Source organism: Anoplolepis gracilipes, chromosome 9 (genome assembly GCF_047496725.1).
Source record: "Anoplolepis gracilipes chromosome 9, ASM4749672v1, whole genome shotgun sequence".
In the NCBI taxonomy this organism is placed as follows: Eukaryota; Metazoa; Arthropoda; class Insecta; order Hymenoptera; family Formicidae; genus Anoplolepis; species Anoplolepis gracilipes.
In genome coordinates this window covers 5,658,687-5,684,553 of record NC_132978.1, presented here as the reverse complement: position 1 = coordinate 5,684,553, position 25,867 = coordinate 5,658,687, and the positions used below count along the sequence as shown (strand labels likewise).

General features: G+C 35.4%; 2 pseudogenes; one reads left to right on the top strand and one right to left on the bottom strand.

Annotated features, from left to right (window-relative positions):
- Window positions 1-2,497: 2,497 nt before the first annotated feature.
- Window positions 2,498-25,399, top strand: LOC140669229 (uncharacterized; annotated as a pseudogene).
- Window positions 12,422-15,153, bottom strand: LOC140669605 (uncharacterized; annotated as a pseudogene).
- Window positions 25,400-25,867: the final 468 nt, after the last annotated feature.

The window sequence follows — 25,867 nt, the reverse complement described above, 5'->3', positions numbered from 1 at the left end:
TCGCACAGGAATAAAAAAAAAACTTATTCGCAATTTAGTGCTCTACATCTTACATTTAAACGATTTTGCGATCCAAATGGCCATTTTCGAGATATTAACTGCACGACGCGCGGGCGTGTTTTCGTCGCGTCGCAAAATGACCCATATTTTAAAAAATTCTATTTTGGCTTCTATTGGTCGTACGGAGTTCTATAAAAAACCGAATTGTGCGAAATTTTATTAGCTACAATTTTGATATTCATGTTTTTGCTCATAAACTTGATACTTTTCAAATTATTTACGAAAAACCGGTTTTTTGAACCTTTTTGTCACCACTGTGAGTTTTCCGTAGATTCCACGCATGGGGACTTTTGATATGTCAAAAGCACCTCAAAACACACCTCTCCACGAAATTGCAGCATTTGTTCAATTATTTCTTCAAAAAAATTCCATTTTACTGGGCTATTAGTTTAGTAAGGGACAATGTATTACCTGTACGTTGCAAACTAAACGACGAATTATTGGACCGATTTTTACGCGTCGTAAGAAATAAATCTCATTTTGAAACACAAAGTGTGTTATATTTAGAATATCCTCCTTTAATTGAAGCAAGTCATAGCGACAAAAGCTTACAAATTATTGGAGGAAATTGTAGTGATCACTGGCGATGTATATTTTTTGACAGCACCAAGCTTCGAGTGTACGACAGTTTACTCGGTTGTACATACGATAAATTGGCGTCTAAAGAAAAAAATTACATTCATCGTCGTTATCCACAAATAAGTGCAAATGATATAATATTTGCAAAGGTTCAAGTACAACCTGATGGCATATGTTGTGAAATTTATGCTGCAGCTTTCGCACAGTTGTAGCATTAGAAGGAAATCCTTGTAACGAGAAATATTCCAATCGTGTGGAATACATAAGGCAACATTTTCTTAATATTATAGCAGAAAATGAATTGTCGCCTTTTCCAAAATGGTAATCCAATGAATCATTGGAAAAAGGCGCTTCAATATTATTGATTTCTTTGTACTCGGAGAGACGAAAATAATACATACATTATGGTTGCGTCTTACGAGAATGGGCGATGGAAGGCGCCTATTCTATAAAATATTCTATAAATATATTTTATATTATATATGTTACATATAAAGCCAGGGGCGATCTAACGTGTACTGGCTAATGCCGTATAATTACGTTTCTTTTTGTTAATTACACATTGACGTTCCATATGTATATATGTCAAACGATATATTCATATTCTGTTGCATTTTTTTGTTCGACCAAAATTATTGCCATGCAAAGCCATGTGCGGGAGGAATCGTCATGCAAAATATGTGCAATGAATATAAACAAAATATTTAATTATTTAAGAATTATATGTACATAATATTGTACATCTAATGTTATATACTTATTTTTATCTCTATATAATAAATACAAATAAATTGTTAAACTTTTTCTTTAATTTTATAAATGTATAGTATTATATATATTTTTGAAATAAATATTTTATCATATTTGATATCTCTTAGACACTTTGCACACGTCTACTTCATCTTGTACATAGCTTTATTATATCATGGTTTTGCATATGCCAAACATGCAATAAATAAGAACTAAATATGCTACAATGTTTAATTTGAGAAATATATATGTGTATGTAACACTATATATATATCTAATCATATACTTTTCTTATTTTTATCTGTATGTAATAAGTACAAATAAATTGTTTATTATTTATAATACATATTAGGTATTGAGTATATAATTATCTCTATTTTGTATTTTATACCATAATGTGTGTGAAAAAAGTTATGAATACGTGTATTTACAATAATAATAAATATATGTATTTATATAATATGTATATTGAATGCTATTATAAAAATACGTTTTAAAATTTCATTCATTATGGTATATAATACAAAAAAAGCATAATTTTATATTCAATATCTAATTGTATTTCTAATAAACGATTTATTTTCATTTATATTACATATAGATAAAAATAAGAAGTGTATGACATTAGATATATGTTTAGTGTTATATATATATATATTTCTGAAAAAATATTGTAACATATTTAGTTCCTATTTATTGCATATTTGGCATATGCAAAGCCATGATATAATGAAGCCACGTACAAGATGAAGTAGACGTGTGTAAAGTGTCTAAGAGATATCAAGTATAATAAAATATTTATTTCACAAATATATATATATATAATACTATAAAAAAAAAGTTTAACAATTTATTTGTATTTATAATATAGATATAAAAATAAGTATATGACATTAAATGTTTATATTATATACACATATTTCTCAAATTTAATTTGTTTACACACATTTTGTATATGCCTATTAGTCATCTACATTACGTTCAGCCTTGCGATGAAATTTTGGTCGAGAAAAAAAGTCGTTTCTTTATAACTATTGGAAACGACACATGTAGACTAAATGAAAAACACATATGTCAAAATATAATGCTGCATTGACGGGTTTGCACGATGGATTCGACCGATGTTGATTTTATTGAATTATCACAAGATAATATAAATGATGAAGTATTAATTTCTCTTGTGAGAGAGAATTCAATACTTTATGATAAAACGTTAAAAGATTTACAAAAACAGGGAACTAAAACTTGAAATATGGAAAAGTATTGGGGAGATATTTGGTTGTGCAGGTTAAGTATTGTATTACTTTTTTTAATTTGACAAAGTAGTAGTTTCTTAATAACAAATATTTTAATTTTAATGACATTAGGTCAACAAGTAGAATCTCGATGGATTAATCTTCACAACATATTCACTAAGAAATTGCGAGAAATAAAGGCAGGTCAACCTAGTGGTTCAAGATGTAAAATGACAAAAATGTGGGTCTACTTCAAACAAATATCGTTTTTGACACCACACATTACACATCGAGCGTAAGTATATAATATTATTGTAAGTATATACAATTATTTTTAAAAAATATACCTTACCACTATGATAAAATCCCATATATCAGAATCCCAGCAAGAACAAAGCAGGGCACCACAGAGTATTGTAAACCCTTCAATATTCACCAAAAATTCTACAGTGAAGACAGTTTCGAGTTCATTGTCATTAAATAATAATTCATAGAGTTCCATAAATCTGCAAATATGTTTAGATGATAACATTAACGATCCATTATTTCATGAATCATCCTTATCAACTAGTATTGCATCATCCACTTCAGATCGTCAATCTATTGTTATCTGCAAAGACTCTGACGATAATGAACCTAAGAATGTTAATAATAATAGAATGCAAAAGAAGACGACTGTAGACATTACTTGTTACTAAGACCAACCATGTAATCCAGAAGAAAAAAGTGGTGGCAGCTCTAGATCGGCAATCTCCTGTTACCTTGAAAGACTCTGACGATAATGTACAGGGTTGGGAAGTAACGCGTTACTTGTAACGCCGTTACCGTTAAAGTTACTTTTTTTGCTAACGAAGTGATAATGGCGTTATTATTTTTTTTCTGTAACTGTAACGGTAACGTAGTTACATTTTTATAATAACGGTAACGAATTTAACAGTTACTTTTATCGTTACTTTATATACAGGGTGTCCCAGAACAACCTTCCGTCCGTAAAATGACGTATTTCTAAGACAATTTTTCCTTTACCAAAATTTGATTTGAAGTGTAGTTATAAGCAAAAATAGTTTGCAAATCATACGTCGAGTAAATAACGTTACTTTAATGACCAAAAGTTGTTCCGGATCACCGGCCGTCGGACACTGCAATCAGCTGATTGCTACACGCGATGTGTATATGTCTGAGTGTATGCGTAAAAGAAAGGGACAGAGTGAGTGAGAGAAAGAAAGAGAGAAATAACCACCTCCGCGACGTCGACGCTCCTTCGATTGTCATCGACATTGTCGTCGACGACTTCAGACCGATCGATATATTGATTTTCCAGCTCAGCTGAGAGACACATCGCGTGTAGCAATCAGCTGATCGTAGCGTCCGACGTTATTTTAAGGAACACTTATTCCTTTCGTAATTATAAGACATTTTCTTCTTTATCAAAATTTTATTTAAAGCATAATTTTATGTTATAAGATAAAATAGTTAGCGACTCATGCGGCGGTAATCACTCGTCGGACGGTCTGCTGTGCCCGCGCTCGCGATGCGCCGCGCCGCTCCTGCCTGCCTTCTGTACTCGACGTGTGATTTGCTAATTATTTTTGCTGTTACGTCCAGACGCGGAAAAAAATGAGATAACGGAAGGACAGAACTTACCCTTGTCGAAATGCGTAAAATCTTAACGCTCTCGACTCGAACGAACTGTGCAAGGCCGGACCTAGTTAAAGACCTCGAGGATCTCTTTTACTGGGTCAGTAGGCCGTTCGTTCGGTGGTCCCTTTTCGGTAAGGGAATTTAATCCCTGTTACGCGGGACGGGACCTTGTGCGATCTGGGAGTCAAGTCAGGGAATGTATTTTTAAAAGGGTTAATAAATTATATTAATCGATTAAGATTTAAATTTTATGTATTTATTAAAATAAAATGAAAATATATGAGATTTAAAAATTTATCAACATTATAATTAGATTAACTTAGCTTATTAATGGGTTGTGTGTGTGTGTGTGGTGAATGTATGGGGGTTCGCGGGTGTTACATTAATTCGGAAGGACGTCAGTCAGATAAATTGGAAGTAGAGGAAAAAAAAGGACTTGTTACCTGACTGGTATTTATACAATAATACTTAAAATTTTAAGGAAAAGAGCAGGGAAGGAATTATAATTTCTCAAAAGTAATCGTGGAAGGGGGAAATTTCTTTCAGAGAGCCTCTATTGGAACGGCGAGGGGATATTTATGACCAGGGAGGAACCACGAGATAACGGATTCTGCAGGGTTGTATGTAAGGACGGAGTACAGTGTTTCTAAATCGACAGGGCCAGGCCCGATTGTATACGAGCCGTCTGGAAGGGGATGTCGAATCTCTTGTTGATTAAATATTGGAGAGGATCCAGAGGGGGGGGGGACGAGGAGGTTCTTGGTGTTTGGAATTATTGGATTGTTCCCTTTCGATGGAACTTGCGTTTTCTTTCTCGAGGTCGACGACGACCTTGGCAATCTCACGAAAGGTCTCTCAAATTTTATCTGATTCTTCTTGAGAATCAGGTAAATTGAGGGGGGAAGATGGGGGTGAATCGCTCAAGACGATGGTGGAAGCTGCTTAGGGTGGACGTGGAGGGAGTTCAGAGGTAGAGGGAGTTTCGTTGGAAGGGCCCGGTAAATCGAGAGGAGATGGGGAGGGTTGCTCGTGAGAGGACGATGCTCTGGGGTGTGAAGGGGGAGGAGATCGATGGTGATACGAGGAAATGGCTCAGGTGAGCGGGATGGTTCTGGCTCTCTTGAAAGAGGAAGAAGAGGAGGAATGTTTATTGAAATAGGAGGGAAGGTGTCAGTTTTTGTTTGCGGTTTTGTTTGTTTAGCTATAAGTAAATTAAATAACTATACATTAATTTTTTAAAAGTCTACAATAAAATTCTTATCCGCTAAGGCTCTAGCCGCGACTCTGACTGTGCGATGGTTACGGCGCCGTTTGTTTACTCTGGCGCCCAACCTAATTCTTTTGAGGGTGGCAGGATCCACTATGAACCCCCGCGAGGAAATGTTAATATGTTATTTTTCTTTGGGGAAACAGTTCTTGGTTAATTTAGTTGTTAAATTACAAAAACTAGTAAGAATAATGGGACAAACCTAGAACAAAATAATATAGAATACTGTCAATAATAAGTGCAATAGTATAAAAAAAAATTGACACTAATATTAAAATAATAGGCTTTAAATTGGTTGTAGTAACAGTACGACTGTAGTAACTTGTACGACTGTACAAATTAACAAGGTTTTATTAACAGTATTAGGATGAACGAGGAAGGGGTATAAGTTCCCTTAACTATATTTAGTAACCTGAGTGGAAATCCCGGTATTCATAAATACAGATAGGAAGAGAAAAACAGAAGGATTACTTTTAAATGAATTTAGTAACCTGATGTGTGAATGTCGGTGTACATAAATACAGGGGTAAAGAGAAAAATAAAAATGAGAGTAAAACAGAAGGGAGGAAGAGGGGACAGGCAAACAAAAATTGAAATATTAATACTTAAATTATTTACTAATAGACCAAGAACTGTTTCAATGATTTTAAGTTTGAGAAAGGTAGCAATCATATAAAATTATTTGTTAGAGACTCACTACTTCTTGAGTGCGTTGGTCGGTTTTAAAAGCTGTAGAGGACCTCGGCAGCGGATTTAACGGCGTCGGTCTGAATTTGGCAGGAACTCTTGTTAGCGGTCCAATCTTTCGTGTTAGATGGCACAACCACTTACAATGATTGACACTCGTTATCGTCTTGAACTCTTTAATTTGCACAACCACTTCACAAAGAGTCTATGTTAATTATGAGCCGAAACGCACGTCGCAGATTTGAAAGTATTAATACTCGTAAGTGTTAACACCCAAAGAATTAATAGCTGAGATGGAGTATCAATTCCGCGTCTCGAAGCCGAGGTCGAAGAAAAATAATTGTTACTATGCACGAGAGATCGAACCGTAGTCTGATCGCGGCGCATTTCTTCGCATTAAAGACTAGAATTCGTATCTCCTCTCTATTAGAGAATTGGACAAATTAGAATTTTAATTAACGCCCCCATATACTTAGGGGGTGTTTCTTTCGATTTCGAGTCTCAGAAATTTCTTCTCTATTGGTTCAAGAGATTTTTTCGTTTGGCCAATGAGGAGTTTGGTACCATCAGAGTCGCTTATCGCTATTTAGAAATTTATTATAAACAGCTGTCACTTTAGATGGTCCGTCAGGCGAGCTCTCTTGTCGAATGCTTCTTAAGTTTTCATCGCCGTTTCAAATTTATAATTGCAGTTCTAAACTGCTTCGAGTTACGGTGACTCTGTTTTATTTAAAATTCTTTTAAAACAGTTCAAGTGTTTATACTTTATTTGATTTCTAAAACTTCTTTGGTTGTCTTATTTAGAGTTGTTCTCGCCTTACGGAGTAAGTTAAAAATTTTGTTATCCACGTAACGTAATATTCGTGGAGTGTGATTAAAGTGACAGCTCTCACGGTTTGATATTTCGCCGTAGAGCGTTCTTAGAATCATTATCTCTAAATGTTTATGCACTCCTCTCGAAAAGAAAGAATCGTGAAGTTTACAGGACGTAACACCCCCCACCTTAGACAAATGTTGGGGATGCACAACATTTGCAAATTTATTGATTCTTTCTTTTCGAGAACAGCTCTAATGTGTGAGAGAAAAATTCTTTTAAGGAGGAGGAAAGAGAAGGCAACCTCCAAAACCTCTTCCTTCATTCTTTCATTCTCCTTTTACAAAAGTTTTATTGAAATTATTACCTGCATTGAACATAATTATTATTATTTATCTCTCTCTCTCTCTCTCTCTCTCTCTCTATATATATATATATATATATATATTTTGTATATATATACAAGGTGTCCCCGAATTAGCGGATCAACTTTCGTGGGTAGATAGAGCGTGTTAAACTGAAGAGAAAAGTCTTATATCATTTTGCTAAATTCGCAATAATTAATGAAAGCATAAACATTTTAAAAATAACCAGATCACCGGACAATAAGTGAAGCAATAAAAAGGACAACTTATACCCTCATAAAAATCTGAAACCAACAGAAGTATTCTACGACCTATTAAAAAAAAAAAAGGAGGCCGACCTCCCTTGTCTCATCTTACTCGTTCGAACTTGGTTTATTATAAAGTCATAGCGGATAAAAAAAAATACATATATATACAGGGTGTCCCCGAATTAGCGGATCAACTCTCGTGGGTAGATAGAGTGTTAAACTGAAGAGAAAAATTTTATATTATTTTGCTAAATTCGCAATAATTAATGAGATATAAATTAATAAAGATCGGCCAATCGGCCGTGATAGTATAAGCGCGCGGCGCGAAGAAACCTCCCAGTTGTTACTTGATACTAGGCCCGCGGCAAGACATATAAACGCAGCGCGCACCGTACGTGTCTCTTTCAGTACGCTCTTTGTACGTCCTTTGTAGAGCGCTCCGCCTACTGTCTCGCCGCGCGCCTAGTATCAAGTAACAAGTAGGAGGCTTCTTCGCGCCGCGCGCTTATCCTGGTACGTATTGGCCGATCTTTATTAATTTATATCTCATTAATTATTGCGAATTTAGCAAAATAATATAAAATTTTTCTCTTCAGTTTAACACTCTATCTACCCACGAGAGTTGATCCGCTAATTCGGGGACACCCTGTATATATATGTATTTTTTTTTATCCGCTATGACTTTATAATAAACCAAGTTCGAACGAGTAAGATGAGACAAGGGAGGTCGGCCTCCTTTTTTTTTTTTAATAGGTCGTAGAATACTTCTGTTGGTTTCAGATTTTTATGAGGGTATAAGTTGTCCTTTTTATTGCTTCACTTATTGTCCGGTGATCTGGTTATTTTTAAAATGTTTATGCTTCTTCGCTCGATCTTGGTGAACGTTTTGCTTGGTGGGAACGTTTTGCTTAGTCTCTAGATTATCCTATCATCTATTTATCTAAATGTACGTATATGTATAAAGTATTATAATTATTCATTTTATATTATATTTATTCATATATATATATATGTATATAAAAAAAATATATATATTTTTTTTCTTCTTCTTTCACTTAGAACTCATTTCCTTCTTGAGTAATTAAGATATATTTGTCATCTAGTTGTTGCACAAAAAGAGAGAGAAAGAGAAAGAAAGAGATAGGGAGAGATAAAGAGATAAAGAGAAATTTATCTCTCTATTTGTTAGAGTTGTAGACAAGGAGCTCCCCATCCTTCGTCCAGATACCTTTTGTCTATCTCTAGAAATTTTTTTATACATCCTCTGCATTCAATTGCAGGTTTTATCTGTACTATGAGCCTTTTACAGGTAGTACAGGTCCTTTGATTGTCCACTGAATTTTTGTGAACCAGATTATGCGGTGGTACAAATGCATATTCGAGGTTTTGTTCCTTGGAAATTACTGTAGCAGGTTCGGCAGATTTTAAGACACTCTGTCATATGTTGATAAAAGAGTCCTTCGTATGTTGTAACACATCGTAACTCTACCATGTATCCATACGTCTCAGGATGATTTTTCGGATCCACTCCGTCGATTAAATCGTAGTTTTCGTCTTGTATTTCAGGATATGAGTACTGAGGTATCGGCATTTTTTTCTTTCTTTTTTCTCTTCTACCTTTTTATCTTATTCTCCTCTCTTTGCTTTACTGGAACTGCTGAGTACTTAATTAAAAGGAAAATGATGCTACTTTTATATATATGTATTTTACTTATACTTGATATATATATATATATATATATATTGTAATGATCCTCCTTTCCCTCGTCTCGGACAAGCTCGTCGGTTCCAGGATTCGGAAGAAGGACAGGCACGGCGGATGATAGACTCCTCTTTTCGTAAGTTGTACTTAGTCGAGTTTATTATTATCGTACATTCATTTGTGGATGCGGTGGCGGGAGAAATATGTACAAGGAGCGGTATATACAAATTGGGCCGTCGGTGTTAGCCCTGACGACGCTGACTCGGTGGTGTCGTCCTGGAGTCGGACGGCTCGGCGATTCGGCCGGTGGCGTGCGTCCTGTTGGTGGACGACTTGGTTCGGTCGGAGGCGTCCTGGCGGCGGACGGCTCTCTCTCTCTCTCTCTCTGGTCGCCCGAAGACGGGCAGATCGGTGGGTGTCGTCCGGAAACGGACGGATGTCAACGTTATTCGCCCGGAGACGAGCGGGTTGCGTGTTGGCGTCCGGAAACGGACGGTTTCAATCTCGTGCACAGGGCCGGAGGCCGGGGACGCCCGATCGGTTCAACGAGAACGCTCGTTGTCCGGAGGATGGTCGGACAAGGTGCCGGAGACCGGGGACGTCCGGTCGATTCAACGAGAACGCTCGTTGTCCGGAGGATCGTGGTAGAGGATAGTCGCTGGTGTTTGGAGCCTCGAGAGAACTCTCTCGAGGAAGGATCAGGACAGGTCTAGGTGCCGGCTCTCTGGCCGAGCCGGCTTATATACCCGGCCTCCCACTCTCGGTTACGAGTAGAGTAGGGAGGTGGTCAAGTGGGGAGACCGGGAGCCCCAACGTCGTAATATTTAGTGGCGCCGATTGTTTGCAGGAGCAGCTGTTCAGCCCCTGGTGACTTCGTCACAATATATATGTTTTTAGATACTAGTACAAAGTTCGTGCTCTTCGTAAGATCTCTTAGAACTACCGCAAATAATGATGGGATATAATAGTGTGTTAATCTTTAGAGGGAAAGAATCACGTGTTCGATGACGTTGTCGCTGGGTTGAGCGATCCCCAAGCGAAACAATGCTTTTCTAAAGTTGTACGTTTTGTTGAAAAGCTCCGCAGTGATGGTAAATTTTAACCATTGCAGCTCCTTCCCACAGGGGCAAAATTATATCCATCGAGGCTTCTACGGTTTGTCCGATAACTCGACAGAATTTTATTGCTTTTTCGGACCATTGAAAGGAAGGAGTTAACGGCTTTAGGAAGGGCAATTTGTAGATAATGGCTTGCCAAGGTATTTCTCTAAATCTATCTTCCAATTTGTATATTTTGCTCATGGGCCGATACATTTTACAACCAATATCCTTTAGAGTGACTTCTATTATATCAGTCTCTTTATCACAATCGGTTATTAGGCCTCTTTGCCATTGGTTCTTATATTTTACAGCGACGATTAATCCTATTTTAATGTCTTGTGGCTTATGGCAAATATTGTTGCGTCCTTCCATCCAGGAGTTAAGTCCTTCATGAAGTTCTTTTAATTTTTCCTCATTATCTTTCAGTTGTATCCAGAGAAGTTGTGGTAATTCTACATGTATAATTTTTATTTGAAGGCGCTCTTGAGTTAATTGTTTGGTGTCGATTGAGGTGATTTCCATCTCTATAATAAGTGACGGTTACTTATTATTATTAGGTTTATTAACTTAATAGGTATATGTGGGTAGTATTTATAATGTAATTTATAAGGTAAAAGAAAAGAAAGGCTTTTGGAAATAAAAGGATAAATGCGTCGTATATGTATAAATTCATTTAGTTATTTTATTTGTTATTGGTCTTTGGATACATATTAATGTATATAAGATATGTATTCTTTTATATTAATAAAAAAAATTTTTATTTTTTCTTCTTTTCCCCCTTTTTTTGTTATTATTATTATTATAACTCCTTTCATGTGACGGAGTTATTCATGTATTTATATGTTAAATTGATAAAATAATATATATATATATATATATTTTGTTATGAATATTTTTGTGAAGTAATATGTATTATATGTATCATATATTTTATTTATATGTATTATATTTAGACGGCCGGGAAGGTGTCTATAGTTATCTTCGGGCTTAGCTGTGCATGTCTCAGTTGAATGAGGATGTCCCTCAGGTTGTAGAACTTGCGATTTTCACCCTTAATTGTTGCATGTACGATTGCAATGCCTTTCCAAAAGAGAAGGACAATTTTTATCCATCCGCTTTGTCCTTCTGCTAAGATCTGATAAAGAGCCATGGTTTTCTTTCGCCATGTGTATGTGCGTTCTATGGGACCGGTGTGGACCAAACCGCAGGCGATTGCTTGCCAGGGCAGCTCTCGGAATCGATCTTCGAAGTGATAGATCTCTCCTTTAGGACACCATATTTCTCTTCCATAATCTCCGAGGCATATTTTTACCATGTGGTTACTGCCGTTGATCTCTTGTATCCATCCTCTCCGCCATTTGTTATTTTCTTTTACGGCAACGTCATTATCTTCTTTAAAGTCGTCTGACCAGCACATTAAAAATTTGGCTCTTGTCATCCGGAATTCTAATTCTTCCTCCAACTCTTTAAGATCTTCTCGGCTAATTAGTGACTGGACCCAGAAGAGTAGCGGGGATACTACTTTGATTATTATGACCTCCAGTCTTGAGCGGGTTAAGCGTTCCGTGTCAATGGGTTTTACTTCCATTCTCTATAAAATTTAAGTTGGTTTCAATGACAGGAATATGTTTGAATTTGGAGGAAAAAATGGATAACTAAAAGAAATCATGGAGAAAAGAAGATTATGGAGTTTTCTTTCTCCTCTTTTTTTTTATTATTATCAACATTATGGTTATACATGCATTATTTTATTATATGTTATTATTATATATATATATTTATGTGTGTATATACATATATATATGTGATATATATATATATATATATATTTATGTGTAATTTTAATATTATTGTTTAAGTTGCAAAGTATACGTAGTTGTTTCTTCTGTCGGAACCAATGGATATATGCCACCTGAATCTTGTTTGATTTCAGTATAGATAGATTGATTTAAACAAATAACCACCGGTGGAGGTTATCTAGTGGTTAGTGGAGTTCTTGTTTTTATGTGTAATAATAGTTGAGTAAGAGAGTCCCATAAGGCTCCCAAGAGATATACAGACCAACCATATACCGTATGCAGGGCATAACCCATGTATTATCGTATCCAGTATTAATTTTAAAATTCTTATACTCAGGTATATCTCCATTATTCCGGCGCTGATGTTTCCAAAAATCAAAAAATTATTCCAAAATTTTTGCCATGTTGAGATTGCTATTTTCTCTATCGTATCTTTGTCTAGTAAATTAGAAATTGAGCCGCCTTGTAAAGTCGTCGTTCTTCCCATTATTCCTCTTGCCACCGTGTTAAGCAAAGCAGGCCGCTCAGCAGGGAACATTATATGATCTCTTAGGTCCTTCAGATCATCCTCTGAGTATATCCCGCTGGTTGCGAATGACCCTGGGCTGACATATTTCTATGTGGATCTAGTCAATGGTTTCATTATAGTAGGCGGCATTGTATCTACTGGTTTAGGTATAAGTTTATACCATGAATCGCCTAACAGATACATGGAAGGAGCGAAGGCGTTACACGCAGTTTGAACTACTTGTCGCAATAATATGTGAGTTTGTGCTATTAAAAAGAATGTTTTGTTTCCTCTGATAACTGGTAATTAATCGTAGCATTCTTCTACTTTGGCCAATCTTACTTCGATCGGAACACATTTTACTATGTGAATTACTTCTCCCGCCAGTAATGCCATATATTCTGGCCCTTTCATCAAATGATATGCAAAAATGTCAGGAGATTGTGTAGCGATGGCTAGTGTATTTTGTAACATCTGCTGCTCTAGGTTACATTGTTGTAGTGATATATTTCTATATAATTGGTTTATCTGAGTACGAATATTTTTCGACATATACGAATTTAGAATTCATGTAGGTAAAAATATCAAGATTCGTTACGCGTGATTGTTTCTGAAAAATTGCAACACCAGGTAAAGTCTCAAAAATTACCAATTTTGGATGTTCTGTACGCGCAAGTGTGTATCCACAGGTTATAAATTTTCCTTTGCTAGTTAAAGCGAATATTATATTTTGTGTGGTTAAAGAATAAACTACTTGAGCCTGTTGATTCAAATTGTCGAGTATCTTATCGGCGTACCCTTCATAAAGTATGCCGTAATTTGAGAATTTACATGTGTCTGCCGGCACTGGATTCCAGAAGGTATCCGCTCCTTCAATATCTGAGCAGTGAGTATTACTAAATTCGCAGCCTACGCTAGATCTTAGTTGTACCCTATTTGTGTTAATTCGTACATCGGCTATGTAATCTTGTAATGTAATTTTTAGGCTGCCTAATACGACGACATCCGCCCACGTGCCGTAAGAATCGGAATATGTACTTCCGTCGATTTCTACATGACCGGCTAATATTACGAGGCGGGTGGCGGTTTGATTGAATTTAAGTCCAGTTATAAATGTTTCGGATATTTGAAAGGTTCTGTAGGCATGCATGCGTTGACATGCCTCGCGAGATACTTCTTGTACATATGCATATTTTCCATTAAATACATCCATGCTATGCGAAAACATCTCGCATTTACGGATTAATCTATCAACCTCGACCTTACATTGTATTACTTTTACGGATTGAAATTCGTTGATTTGAAGAAGTTGTACGTAAATTCTATTAGAATTCACATTTTGTTGAGGTATATCACATTCTTCTATATTTAATAACGATAGAGTAGTGAGATTAGCTGACGCTGAGCCACAGTCGTATAATTATTCCGTATGCCGAACGTAAACCCGTTATTAAGATTATTATGGTAATTATACTTCCGGTTTGGGGGTCCATCTGAAATTTATTTATTGTAACATATGTATATATATATAATTTATATATTAATTGTTGGGTTTGATATGAGAAATTCGTAAACGGTTAGGGTGTACGATTCTACTGTTTTTCTTTATCTTGATTTTTACATTATTTCTATTTAATATTTCTAAAACTTCGTGAGGTCCTGTATAGTGGTCTCCGAATTTTCCCGGCTTAGGCCCTTTTAATAGAAATACTTGATCTCCCGGTTTGAAGCTTTGAGGATTGATTTTTCTGTCGTAATAATCTTTGGATCTATTTTTCGCTTTAATCACGTTTCCACAAGCGTTCCCCTGCATGGTATGTAACTGTGTTACTAAATTTATTAAGTATTTGTCGTAACTTGCCAATTTGTCCTCGGAGGCCAAAATTTCGTTCGAAGGTACTCTTGCTATCTTTCCGAAGACCAATTCATAGGGCGTATGTTTAGTAGCTTCATGTACGCTAGTATTATAATTAAACATTGCTAACTCGATCCATCTATCCCACTGTTTTTGCTCATTCACATATTGTTTTAAATATTCGCTTAAGGCGTAATGCGATCTTTCCAAGGATCCGTTAGATTGCGGATGAAAAGCGGTTGTGCGGAATTTTCGAATTTTAAATAATTTAGCAATTTTTCTCATCAGATCACTAATAAAATTTCTTCCTTGATCTGTTAAAATGATTTTCGGCGCTCCTAGTATGCAAATAAATCGATCTACGAAATCTTCTGCGATTGTTTCAGAGGTTTGATCCTGTAACGGTATACCCATGCAAAATTTCGTTAATTAATCTTGTAATGTTAAGATGTACTCGTTGCCTTTTTCTGTTTTTGGTAGAGGACCTACTATGTCCATAGCTACTTTATCGAACGAAGATCCCGGTGTATCCGTAATTACCATGGGTTGTTTTGTTTTTACTCGAATAAGTTTTTTCAACTGACATTGCAAGCACTGTTGTATGTATTTTTGTACATCTAATTTTAAATTTTCCCAATAATAATTATGCTTTATTCTGTTATACATTTTTGTAACTCCTCGGTGTCCGCCTGTGGGTAAACAATGCATTTCACTTATTATGATAGATCTCAAATCCTTCGGAGGATATTTAATCTGCCTGTGACAAATAATTAATTTAGTAAAGGCGTCAATAAATTTTAATTGTAGTTGTGCTTTAATATTGCTCCATGGAACATTGTTAATAAAGTCAGTTTTAACGATGCTAATTGTATCCAATTTCAGGTCGTCGATTATGTATTGTAAATTTTTTATAGTTTCGGTAATTTGTTTAAGAGTAACCATAGGGCCTTCTTGTAGTCTTTCACATGGGCATAGCCACATGGTAACGATGTTTATATTTTATGGCTTTAGCTTTGCCTAAGTCGAGGATGCCCAGGCTCGGGATCTTGTTGCGCTCAAAAAGTTTTAAAGGTCCGGAATCCAGAGGCCTTCCTTGAGTCTCAACAAAATACGCTAAATTATCCTTTCGTAGGAAGAATAATTCTCGAGAGTCTATGATATTAATTTTTACTATTTTGTTTTCTATAATTTTTTATTTAAATTTTCCTTCTTTAAGATTTCTATTAATAATAATTTTTTCCTCTTCATCTTCCGTTTCGGTTTCAAGGTTTTTATTTAATAGATCGATCTTTTCTCCAAGCTTTTCGATTTCTTCCTGATTATTATGAATTTCATGTATTGCTTTAGTCTTATCAATATTCTGTTTAGTAGTTTGGCTCCTAGTTTGAATTTTATTTTGTTGAGGAAGATCATATGATGTAATTTCTGAATTTAATTCTTCCGATGGAAAAATATCGATGTCATTATTGATTGAATTATCAAACTGTAATTTTTCTTCATTTTCAGAGTCAGACAGATATAATTTGAAGTCATCGTCTTCCTCTTCGTCGTCGCTTTCTTTCAACATTTGAGAGATTATTTGTGCGTCTTCAGAATTATTCGGGTTTAAAAATTTTTTATTACATATAATTTTACAGTCTGCTTCATCAATATTTATAGGATTCCTTGAAAGCGCATCCGCGTACGTTAGTTTTTCCTGCTTTATATATAACTTCAGAGTCATATTCTGCTAATTTTAATCTCTAACGAAGAATTCTCATATTTGCATCTTGTGCATTTGTAAACCACATTAAAGGTTTGTGATCAGTAACCATAGTAAATTTTCTTCCATATAAATACAGTCGAAAATGTTTGACACAATAAATAATAGCTAGTGCTTCTTTTTCATATGTGTCATATTTTAATTCGTTATCTGTCAGTGTTCTTGAGGCATATGCTATAGGTCGATCTTTATTTATTTCTTCTTGCGACAATATGCCTCCTACTACTATTCCAGAAGCATCCGTAGTTAAAATGAATGGTTTGGAGAAATCTGGATATTGTATAACAGGTTCTTCACACAATTTTCGTTTTAGGGCATGAAAAGATCCTTCTTGTTCTAAAGTCCATTCGAAACGAGTGTCGTTTTTTAACAAGGTTTAAGTGGTTTAGCTAATTTAGAGAAATTTGGTATAAACCGTCTGTAACCTAACCCGCAAGTCCTAAAAATTGTTTAATATTCTTTGGTGTTTTTGGTCTCGGACATTTTTCTACTGCTTCTAATTTCTTCGAGTCCGGTTTTACTCCATCTTTGCTGATTACATGTCCGAGGTATGTCACTTCTGTCTTTAAAAATTCGCATTTGTCTGGTTGTAATTTTAGATTAGCTTCGCGGAGTCGTTTTGTTAAAACGTTATATTTCCTCTCATGTTCTTCTAAAGAAGTGGCATAAATATCATCCATGTAAACGAATAATTCTTCACCTTGCAATCCGACTAATACTAGATCCATTAATCTTTGAAAAGTAGCAGGAGCATTTTTTAAGCCGAAAGGCATTCGGTCGAATTCATAATGTCCAAATGGAGTGGTGAAAACTGTTTTATGACTGTCCATGGGATTCATCTTAATTTGATGGAATCCAGATGCTAAATCACATACTGAAAAATATCGAGCTCCTTCCAGTTGATCTAATATATCGATGATATTAGGCAAAGGATATGCGTCTCCGATAGTTTTATCGTTTAGCGCTCGAAAATCGAGAACCATCCTCCATTGTTTGTTTCCTTTGGAATCTTCCTTTTTTGGCACGATCCATATGGGAGTATTATATAGTGATTGTTTTACTATTTTTCCTTCCAGAAGTTCTTCTACTTGCTTATTTATTTCTTCTTGTGTATTTGAGGAAATCGATACTGGCGAGTGTTTATAGGTTGGTCATCTATCGTAGATATTCGATGTTGTAAAACATGTATGGCAGTTAATTTTTTTCCAGGAATATGAAATCGGTCCAAACTATTCGTTATTAATTTTACTAAGCTTGTACGTTCGGTTTCATTTAAGTGGTCTAAGCGTAATAATTCGAAAATCGCTGTAGGGCGATCCGTCTCTTCCTCCGCAGACATTATGAAACATTGGCAATATTTTGAATTTACTATTTCAACTTGTTGTTTCTCTTTATATTTTGATTTGCACTCTCGCGTAAATCCATCAAGAAGATTTCTTGAGACTTTTCTAATAATAATTTAAAAATTTTTGATGAAGGTTTACTTTTGAGTTTAGAGCTTTGAAATTTTCCAATTAAATTTTCAATATTTATGTTGTATTTTTGTGCCTCTGTCAAGAGGGTTTTTAATGAAATATGAGAGATTTCTGATTCATTATCATTTTTTCTCTCAGTTAATCTAATCTTTGGAAATTTAATATTTAGGAAGGGTAAAAGACTTTTCCTTTTTTTTGGAAATAAGAGTCGAATGAGGTAGTGAGGTTTAGTAATTTCCCTCCTCGTAATCGACGGAATTAGGATTTTTCTATTGAGGTTTGGAAACTTCCCTCAGAAATCCTGAAATTTTCCTTTCCTTAGGAGTTTTGACAGTTCTTCCCTTTAAGGATTTTTAAATTTTCAGGAGAGGTTTGATAATTTACCTCTCCAAGAATGATTGGATTATTTAAATTTTCAAGAAAGGATGGAAAATTTATCTCTCCAAGGATAATTTGATTATTTAAATTTTTAGGAGAGGATGGAAAATTTACCTCTCCAAGAATAATTGGATTTAAATTTTCAGGAGAGGATGGAGAATTTACCTCTCCAAGAATGATTGGATTATCCATAAGTCTGTCACTTATATTATCTTGGGTCTCCTTTTTGTTTTGGTTCGTTTTTATTTTATTTTCATTTTCTTTTCCATTCCCTAGAGTTAATATTTCCTCTTCGCCTTCACTATCAATTTCTTCAATAATGACATTAATCTGCTCTTCATCATCGGTTTTATTTTCCGTGTAAATTTTGCTTTTATAGTCGTTGAGTATTTTTCTCCCACTTGTTGGTTCTTCCCGGTTTAAGGTCTCGTATTTTGATTCGTAATCACTAAATAGGTCATTTAATGGATTTAAATGTAAAGTTGAAACATGAATTTCTGTCTCTTCATCTAATGTACTTATTACATTCAAATACGCCTTTCCAGATATGTTTTCTACGATAGTACCTCCCAGATAAATTCCATGTGTTATTTTTATACGCGGTATGTATCCTACGTTAACTTCCGGATTTTCTATTCTTACATAAAATAACGATTCGGAGCGCGGAGGTACTATAATCGTTTCTGGCGATAAGAACGGTATCTTGATTGCGGATACATCCAGATGTCCTCGTGCGTAATCTATTTTAGATGAGGTTTGTTTGAAAAAATCATTTCCCAAAATTCCGGATTGCGAGATCGGAAAATCATTCGATACGATATGAAAAGTGACTGGTATTCTGAATTAATATAATTTCTCCTAGTGTATAAACGGGATATATTTGTTAATACCATTTAATTTTAAAATGTTAGAATAATTAATATTTGTTCCTTCAGGTACTAAATTTTCTTTGATTATATTTGGTTCGGATCCTGTATCTAACATAAAGGTTATACGAGTGATTATATTTTTGATGTTGATTTGAATAGTAGGCACGCGACTGTGTTTGTCTAAATTTACCGTGACGAGTCACACTTTTCTTTCAGGGCTGTCTAGCTTAGCGCTTATGGTTTGGACGGGTGCGTTCCCTTTTTGATCCCCTGTGATGTACCCGACGTCGAGGGACCGTTGTAGTTTCCCGAATTATTTTTTCGATTATTAGTAAGGCGTTTTTGACAATCTTCGAGAAGATGCCTTTGTTCTTTACAATAACGGCAGAAAGAAGAATCTTTTGATCCCGCTTGTTGATTCATTTTAGATCGGCAATCTTTGGCGATATGTCCAAAATTATTGCAAATTTGGCAGACAGTTTTGTTTTTATTTTCTGCTCTACGTTCTTTGTTTTGTTTTTTCCAACAATTATTAGCCGTATGATCCGGCTTGTCGCACCACTGACAAGTTATAGTGGTCTTATTGCCTTGATTTTCGAATTTACTTTGTTGACACGATTTTGCGTCGTGATCAGATTTTGAGCATAATTGGCAAATAATTGACTGTTCTTGAATTGCATTTACAGTTTGGCGAGATTGAGGATCTCTTAAATGGCATTTATCGGCACTGTGTCCCCGTTTCTTACAAATTTGACATTAAAATCTCAGTTCCTAGCCCTGATTTATTATAATTTTGCGGGAGGGATTGAGTAAGTTTCCGGCAATTAGTAGCCACATGCCCGTCCTTTAAACAGATTTGACACGACTCTCGTGCTAGGCTAACGGTCTTATTTTTGCTAGTGAGATCTCCTGTTTCTCTTCGCAAGTCGGTCATCTCTCGAAGCTCTCTTTCTATCCTTAGAGCGTCGGCAACGGTACTTTGTATGTCTAGATTTCTCGTTATTTTTTGCTCTATTTCAGGTTTTAGTCCCCTTATAAAGCATTTATTCATGTCTCTTTCTAATGAACTTTTGATATTTTGATCCGGTAGAGTATTTCCGGGGCCTTTATGTCCCTCTAAAATTTGTTTACCGAGAAGTTTAACTCGATTTGCATATGTAATTACATCCTCGTCAATTTTTTGATAAATGCAACCTAATTCCCCTTATAACTGATAAACATTTTTCGATGGCCCATAAATCTGTTTTAAGTATGAGGTTAACTGCAATACGTTATTAAAATCTTGATCTTGTATTGTACGTCGAGCTTCCCCGACAATTCTAGTTCTCAATATCTTTGTAAATTGTGGTTCGACTTCTCTAGGCAACATAGATTTTGCCTCCTCACATCCCTCAATAAAATAACTTAATGTGATAGCATTACTGTCGAAGAAAATAACGGCTTCTACCGCATATTTTAAGGTCGTGAAAGGGTTATAATTTGATGATCCTGAACCACCACCCCCAGAATTACTGGTTGCCATATTAGCTTTATTTAAGGTTTTAATTGGTTTGGTCACCATAACAATCGAAGAATCGTCAGAGTTTGGCTCGGACGTATCAGCAATATCGGCAATTAAAGTACTATTCGATAAAGTTTCATCTAAATCAAAATCAATTTGTCTAGGTATTGTTTTTGAATATGTAATTGGTGTAGATGTATGAGGTTCGGTTAAAGGTAACGTAACTTTAGATTTAGATTTATTCTGTTTTCTATAACAGACTTATACAGAGTATCTATTTTATCTTTATCAGTTTTACTTCTAGTATCGTAACTCATTCCCGTTCGGTAGATTGCACAAATCATTCCGGCTGAGCCTCCAAAATTTATGGATGTTACGTCCAGACTCGGAAAAAGAATGAGATAACAGAAGGACGGAACTTACCTTTGTCGAAACGCGTAAAATCTTAACGCTCTCGACTCGAACGAATCGTGCAAGGCCGGACCTGGTCAAAGACCTCGAAGATCTCTTTTACTGGGTCAGTAGGCCGTTCGTTCGGTGATCTCTTTTCGGTAAGGGAATTTAATCCCTGTTACGCGAGATGGGACCTTGTGCGATCTGGGAGTCAGGGAATGTATTTTTGAAACGGTTAATAAATTAATAATCGATTAAGATTTAAGTTTTATACACTTATTAAAATAAAATGAAAATATATATATGAGATTTAAAAATTTATCAACATTATAATTAGATTAACTTAGCTTATTAATGGGTTGAGTGTGTGTGTGTGTGTGGTGAATGTGTGGGGGTTCGCGGGTGTTACATTAATTCGGAAAGACATCAGTCAGATAAATTGGAAGTAGAGAAAAAAAAGGACTTGTTACCTGACTAGTATTTATACAATAATACTTAAAATTTTAAGGGAAAGGGTAGGGAAGAAATTATAATTCCTCAAAAGTAATCGTGGAAAGGGGAAATTTCTTCCAGAGAACCTCTATTGGAACGGCGAGGGGATATTTATGACCAAGCAGGAACCACGGGATAACGGATCCCGTAGGGTTGTAAGGACGGAGTACAGTGTTTCTAAATCGACAGCGCCAGACCCGATTGTATACGAGCCGTCTGGAAGGGAATGTCAGATCTCTGGGAGGTTGTTGATTAAATATTGGAAAGGATCAAGAGGGGGGGACGAGGAGGTTCTTGATGCTTGGAATTATTGGATTGTTCCCTTTCGGTGGAATTTGCGTTTTCTTTCTCGAGGTCGACGACGACCTCGGCAATCTCACGAAGGGTCTCCCAAATTTAATCTGATTCTTCTTGAAAATCAGGTAAATTGTGGGAGAAAGATGGGGGTGAATCACTCAAGACGATGGTGGAAGCTGCTTAGGGTGGACGTGGAGGAGGTTCAGAGGTAGAGGGAGTTTCGTTGGAAGGGCCCGGTAAATCGAGAGAAGATGGGGAGGATTGCTCGTGAGAGGACGATGCTTTGGGATGTGAAGGGGGAGGAGATCGATGGTGATACGAGGAGATGGCTCAGGTGAGCGAGATGGTTCCGGCTCTCTTGAAGGAGGAAGAGGAGGAGGAATGTTTATTGAAATAGGAGGGAAGGTGTCAGTTTTTGTTTGCGGTTTTGTTCGTTTAGCTATAAGTAAATTAAATAACTATACATTAATTTTTTAAAAGTCTTCAATGAAATTCTTATCCGCTAAGGCCCTAGCCGCGACTCTGACTGTGCGATGGTTACGGCGCTGTTTGTTTACTCTGGCGCCCGACTTAATTCTCTTGAGGGTGGCAGGATCCACTGAACCCCCTCGAGGAAATGTTAATATTTTATTTTGCTGTGGGAAAACAGTTCTTAGTTAATTTATTTGTTAAATTACAAAAACTAGTAAGAATAATGGGACAAACCTAGAACAAAATAATATAGAATACTGTCGATAACAAGTGCAATATTATAAAAAAAATTGACACTAATATTAAAATAATAGGCTTTAAATTAGTTGTAGTAACAGTACGACTGTACAAATAACAAGGTTTTATTATCAGTATTAGGATGAACGAGGAAGGGGTATAGGTTCCCTTAACTATATTTAGTAACCTGAGTGGGAATCCCGGTATACATAAATACAGGTAGGAAGAGAAAAACAGAAGGATTACTTTCAAATAAATTTAGTAACCTGACGTGTGAATGTCGGTGTATATAAATACAGGGGTAAAGAGAAAAAATAAAAAGATTACCTCTAACTGTATTCAGTAATTTGACGTGTGAATGTCGGTGTACATAAATATAGGGGTAAAAAGAGAAATAAAAAAATTACTTTTAACTGTATTTAGTAATTTGACGTGTGAATGTCGGTATACATAAATACAGGGGTAAAAAGAGAAATAAAAAGATTACCTCTAACTGTATTCAGTAACCTGACGTGTGAATGTCGGTGTACATAAATACAGGGGTAAAGAGAAAAATAAAATGAGAGTAAAACAGAAGGGAGGAAGAGGGGACAAGCAAACAAAAATTGAAATATTAATACTTAAATTATTTACTGATGGACCAAGAACTGTTTCAATGATTTTAAGTTTGAGAAAGGTAGCAATCATATAAAATTATTTGTTAGAGACTCACTACTTCTTGAGTGCGTTGGTCGGTTTTAAAAGCTGTAGAGGACCTTGGCAGCGGATTTAGCGGCGTCGGTCTGAATTTGGCAGGAACTCTTGTTAGCGGTCCAATCCTTCGTGTTAGATGGCACAACCACTTACAATGATTGACACTCGTTACCGTCTTGAACTTTTTAATTTGCACGCAATCACTTTACAAAGAGTCTGTATTAATTATGAGCTGAAACGCATATCGCGGATTTGAAAGTATTAATACTCGTAAGTGTTAACACCCGAAGAATTAATAGCTGAGATGGAGTATCAATTCCGCGTCTCGAAGCCGAGGTCGAAGAAAAATAATTGTTACTATGCACGAGAGATCGAACCGTAGTCTGATCGCGGCGCATTTCTTCGCTTTAAATACTAGAATTCGTACCTCCTCTCCATTAGACAATTTGATGAATTAGAATTTTAATTAACGCCCCCATATGCTTAGGGGGTGTTTCTTTCGACTTCGAGTCTCAGAAATTTCTTCTCTATTAGTTCAAGAGATTTTTTTATTTGGCCAATGAGGAGTTTGGTACCGTCAGAGTCGCTTATCGCTATTTAGAAATTTATTATAAACAGCTGTCACTTTAGGTGGTCCGTCAGGCGAGCTCTCTTATCGAATGCTTCTTAAGTTTTCGTCGCCGTTTCAAATTTATGATTGCAGTTTTAAACAACTCCTTCGAGTTACGGTGACTCTGTTTTATTTAAAATTCTTTGAGAGCAGTTAAAGTGTTTATACTTTATTCGATTTCTAAGACTTCTTTGGTTGTCTTATTTAGAGTTGATCTCGCCTTACGGAGATTTGTTAAAAATTTTGTTATCCACGTAACGTAATATTTGTGGAGTGTGACTAAAGTGACAGCTCTCACGGTTTGATATTTCGCCGTAGAGCGTTCTTAGAATCATTATCTCTAAATGTTTATGCGTTCCTCTCGAAAAGAAAGAATCGTGAAGTCTATAGGACGTAACATTGCTTATAACTTAAAAATTACGCTTCAAATCAAATTTTGGTAAAGGAAAAATTGTGTCAGAAATACGTCATTTTACGAACGGAAGGTTGTTCTGGGACACCCTGTATATGAAACCTATTTATGACAGATTATGTTTTCGATATTCATATATTCAATCTTCAATTATCAATAGATATTCAAATAGGTTCGTATTTAGAGTGTGCTAATATCTTTGTAAGCGTGTTCTGAATACGAACCATAATAATAAGAGTACAAGAAATATATCGTGTATTTGAATATAGTTATAAATTTTATGCAAAGTAAAATTTATTTTATTGATATTTTGTGTTTAAAATTTTTTTTCTTGTTATTTATGACAGAGGTGCGCAACAAAATTTCATGGCGGGCTGAATTTGAAATTATTTCGTGAGCTGTACCAGTTACATGTAATAGCTTTTTTTTCTCTCACTACCTCTGCAGTTATGCACTATATACAATTCAGTTATTTTTCATTCTTTGGGCTGGAACGTTATGGGCCGAATTGGAAAGCTTCACGGGCCCGACCTGACCCGTCAACTGCCAATTACGCATCTCTGATTTATTGTATTACAAATTTTAAATAACAAATTTCAAAAAATTTTTTGATATTTTATTAATATTTTACTTATTAATTTTTTTTACACAATATATTTTAAAAGTCTAATTTTTAATCATTTTTTAATCTTGATTTAACGTTACGAAAGTAACAAAAAAAGTAACAAATAGTTATTTTTTTAAGTAACGATAACAGTAACTAGTTACTTTTGATAATAAGTAACAAGTAATAGTAACTAGTTACTATTTCGACTCGGTAACGAGTAACGGTAACTAGTTACTTATTAAAAGTAACTTTCCAATCCCTGATAATGTACCTGAGAATGTAAATAATAGAGTGCAAAATAAGAAAGCTGTAGACATTGTTACTGAGACCAACAACATACTTCAGAAGAAAAAAGTGGTACCAGCTCCAGATTGATTTGCAGTAAAAAAGCAGAAACTATAGATTGTGCCAATTTTCTCATGCTCTCAATATAATGGCAACAGCATACTTAAATCGTGCTACTGTTATGGAGCAGCAACATCCATATATTATAGCAATAGCTGAAGCAATGAAACGAGTAGCAAATAAACAGCAATTGAATTGTTTCATGTCTATAATGGAAGTAATTTCAAATCACTCACGAGACAAATAATTACTAGATAACTAAGATATTATTAATACACTAGGCGTCATTAATGCCTTCCCATTTTTCCCACTATTTTTATATAGTATACGTTATGTATACTGATAAAAATAGAGAAAAATGACGCCTAATGTACAATACAGTTTTTATACGTTTCTGTGCCTCTCAATACAGTAAAAAAAAGATAACTTAGTTTATGTTAGTTTGACACATATTATTCTTTTTTTATTTTAATATCTTTTTATTTCTTTTATTTTAATAATATTTAGAAATGTTTTTTTAAATCAATGTCCATTATATTTGTTTGAAAAAAGTAATAGAAAAGAACTACCCATCCTTCGACCCATCCTTTGTACGTTATCACAAAGAACCGCGTAGGCGCAGCGATCAAGACGCGAGCGAAAAAGTAGTTCCGAATGCGTAGTAATACATAAACAATATAAAGAAGCGACACTATCGCGCAGTAGGCAGTATCGA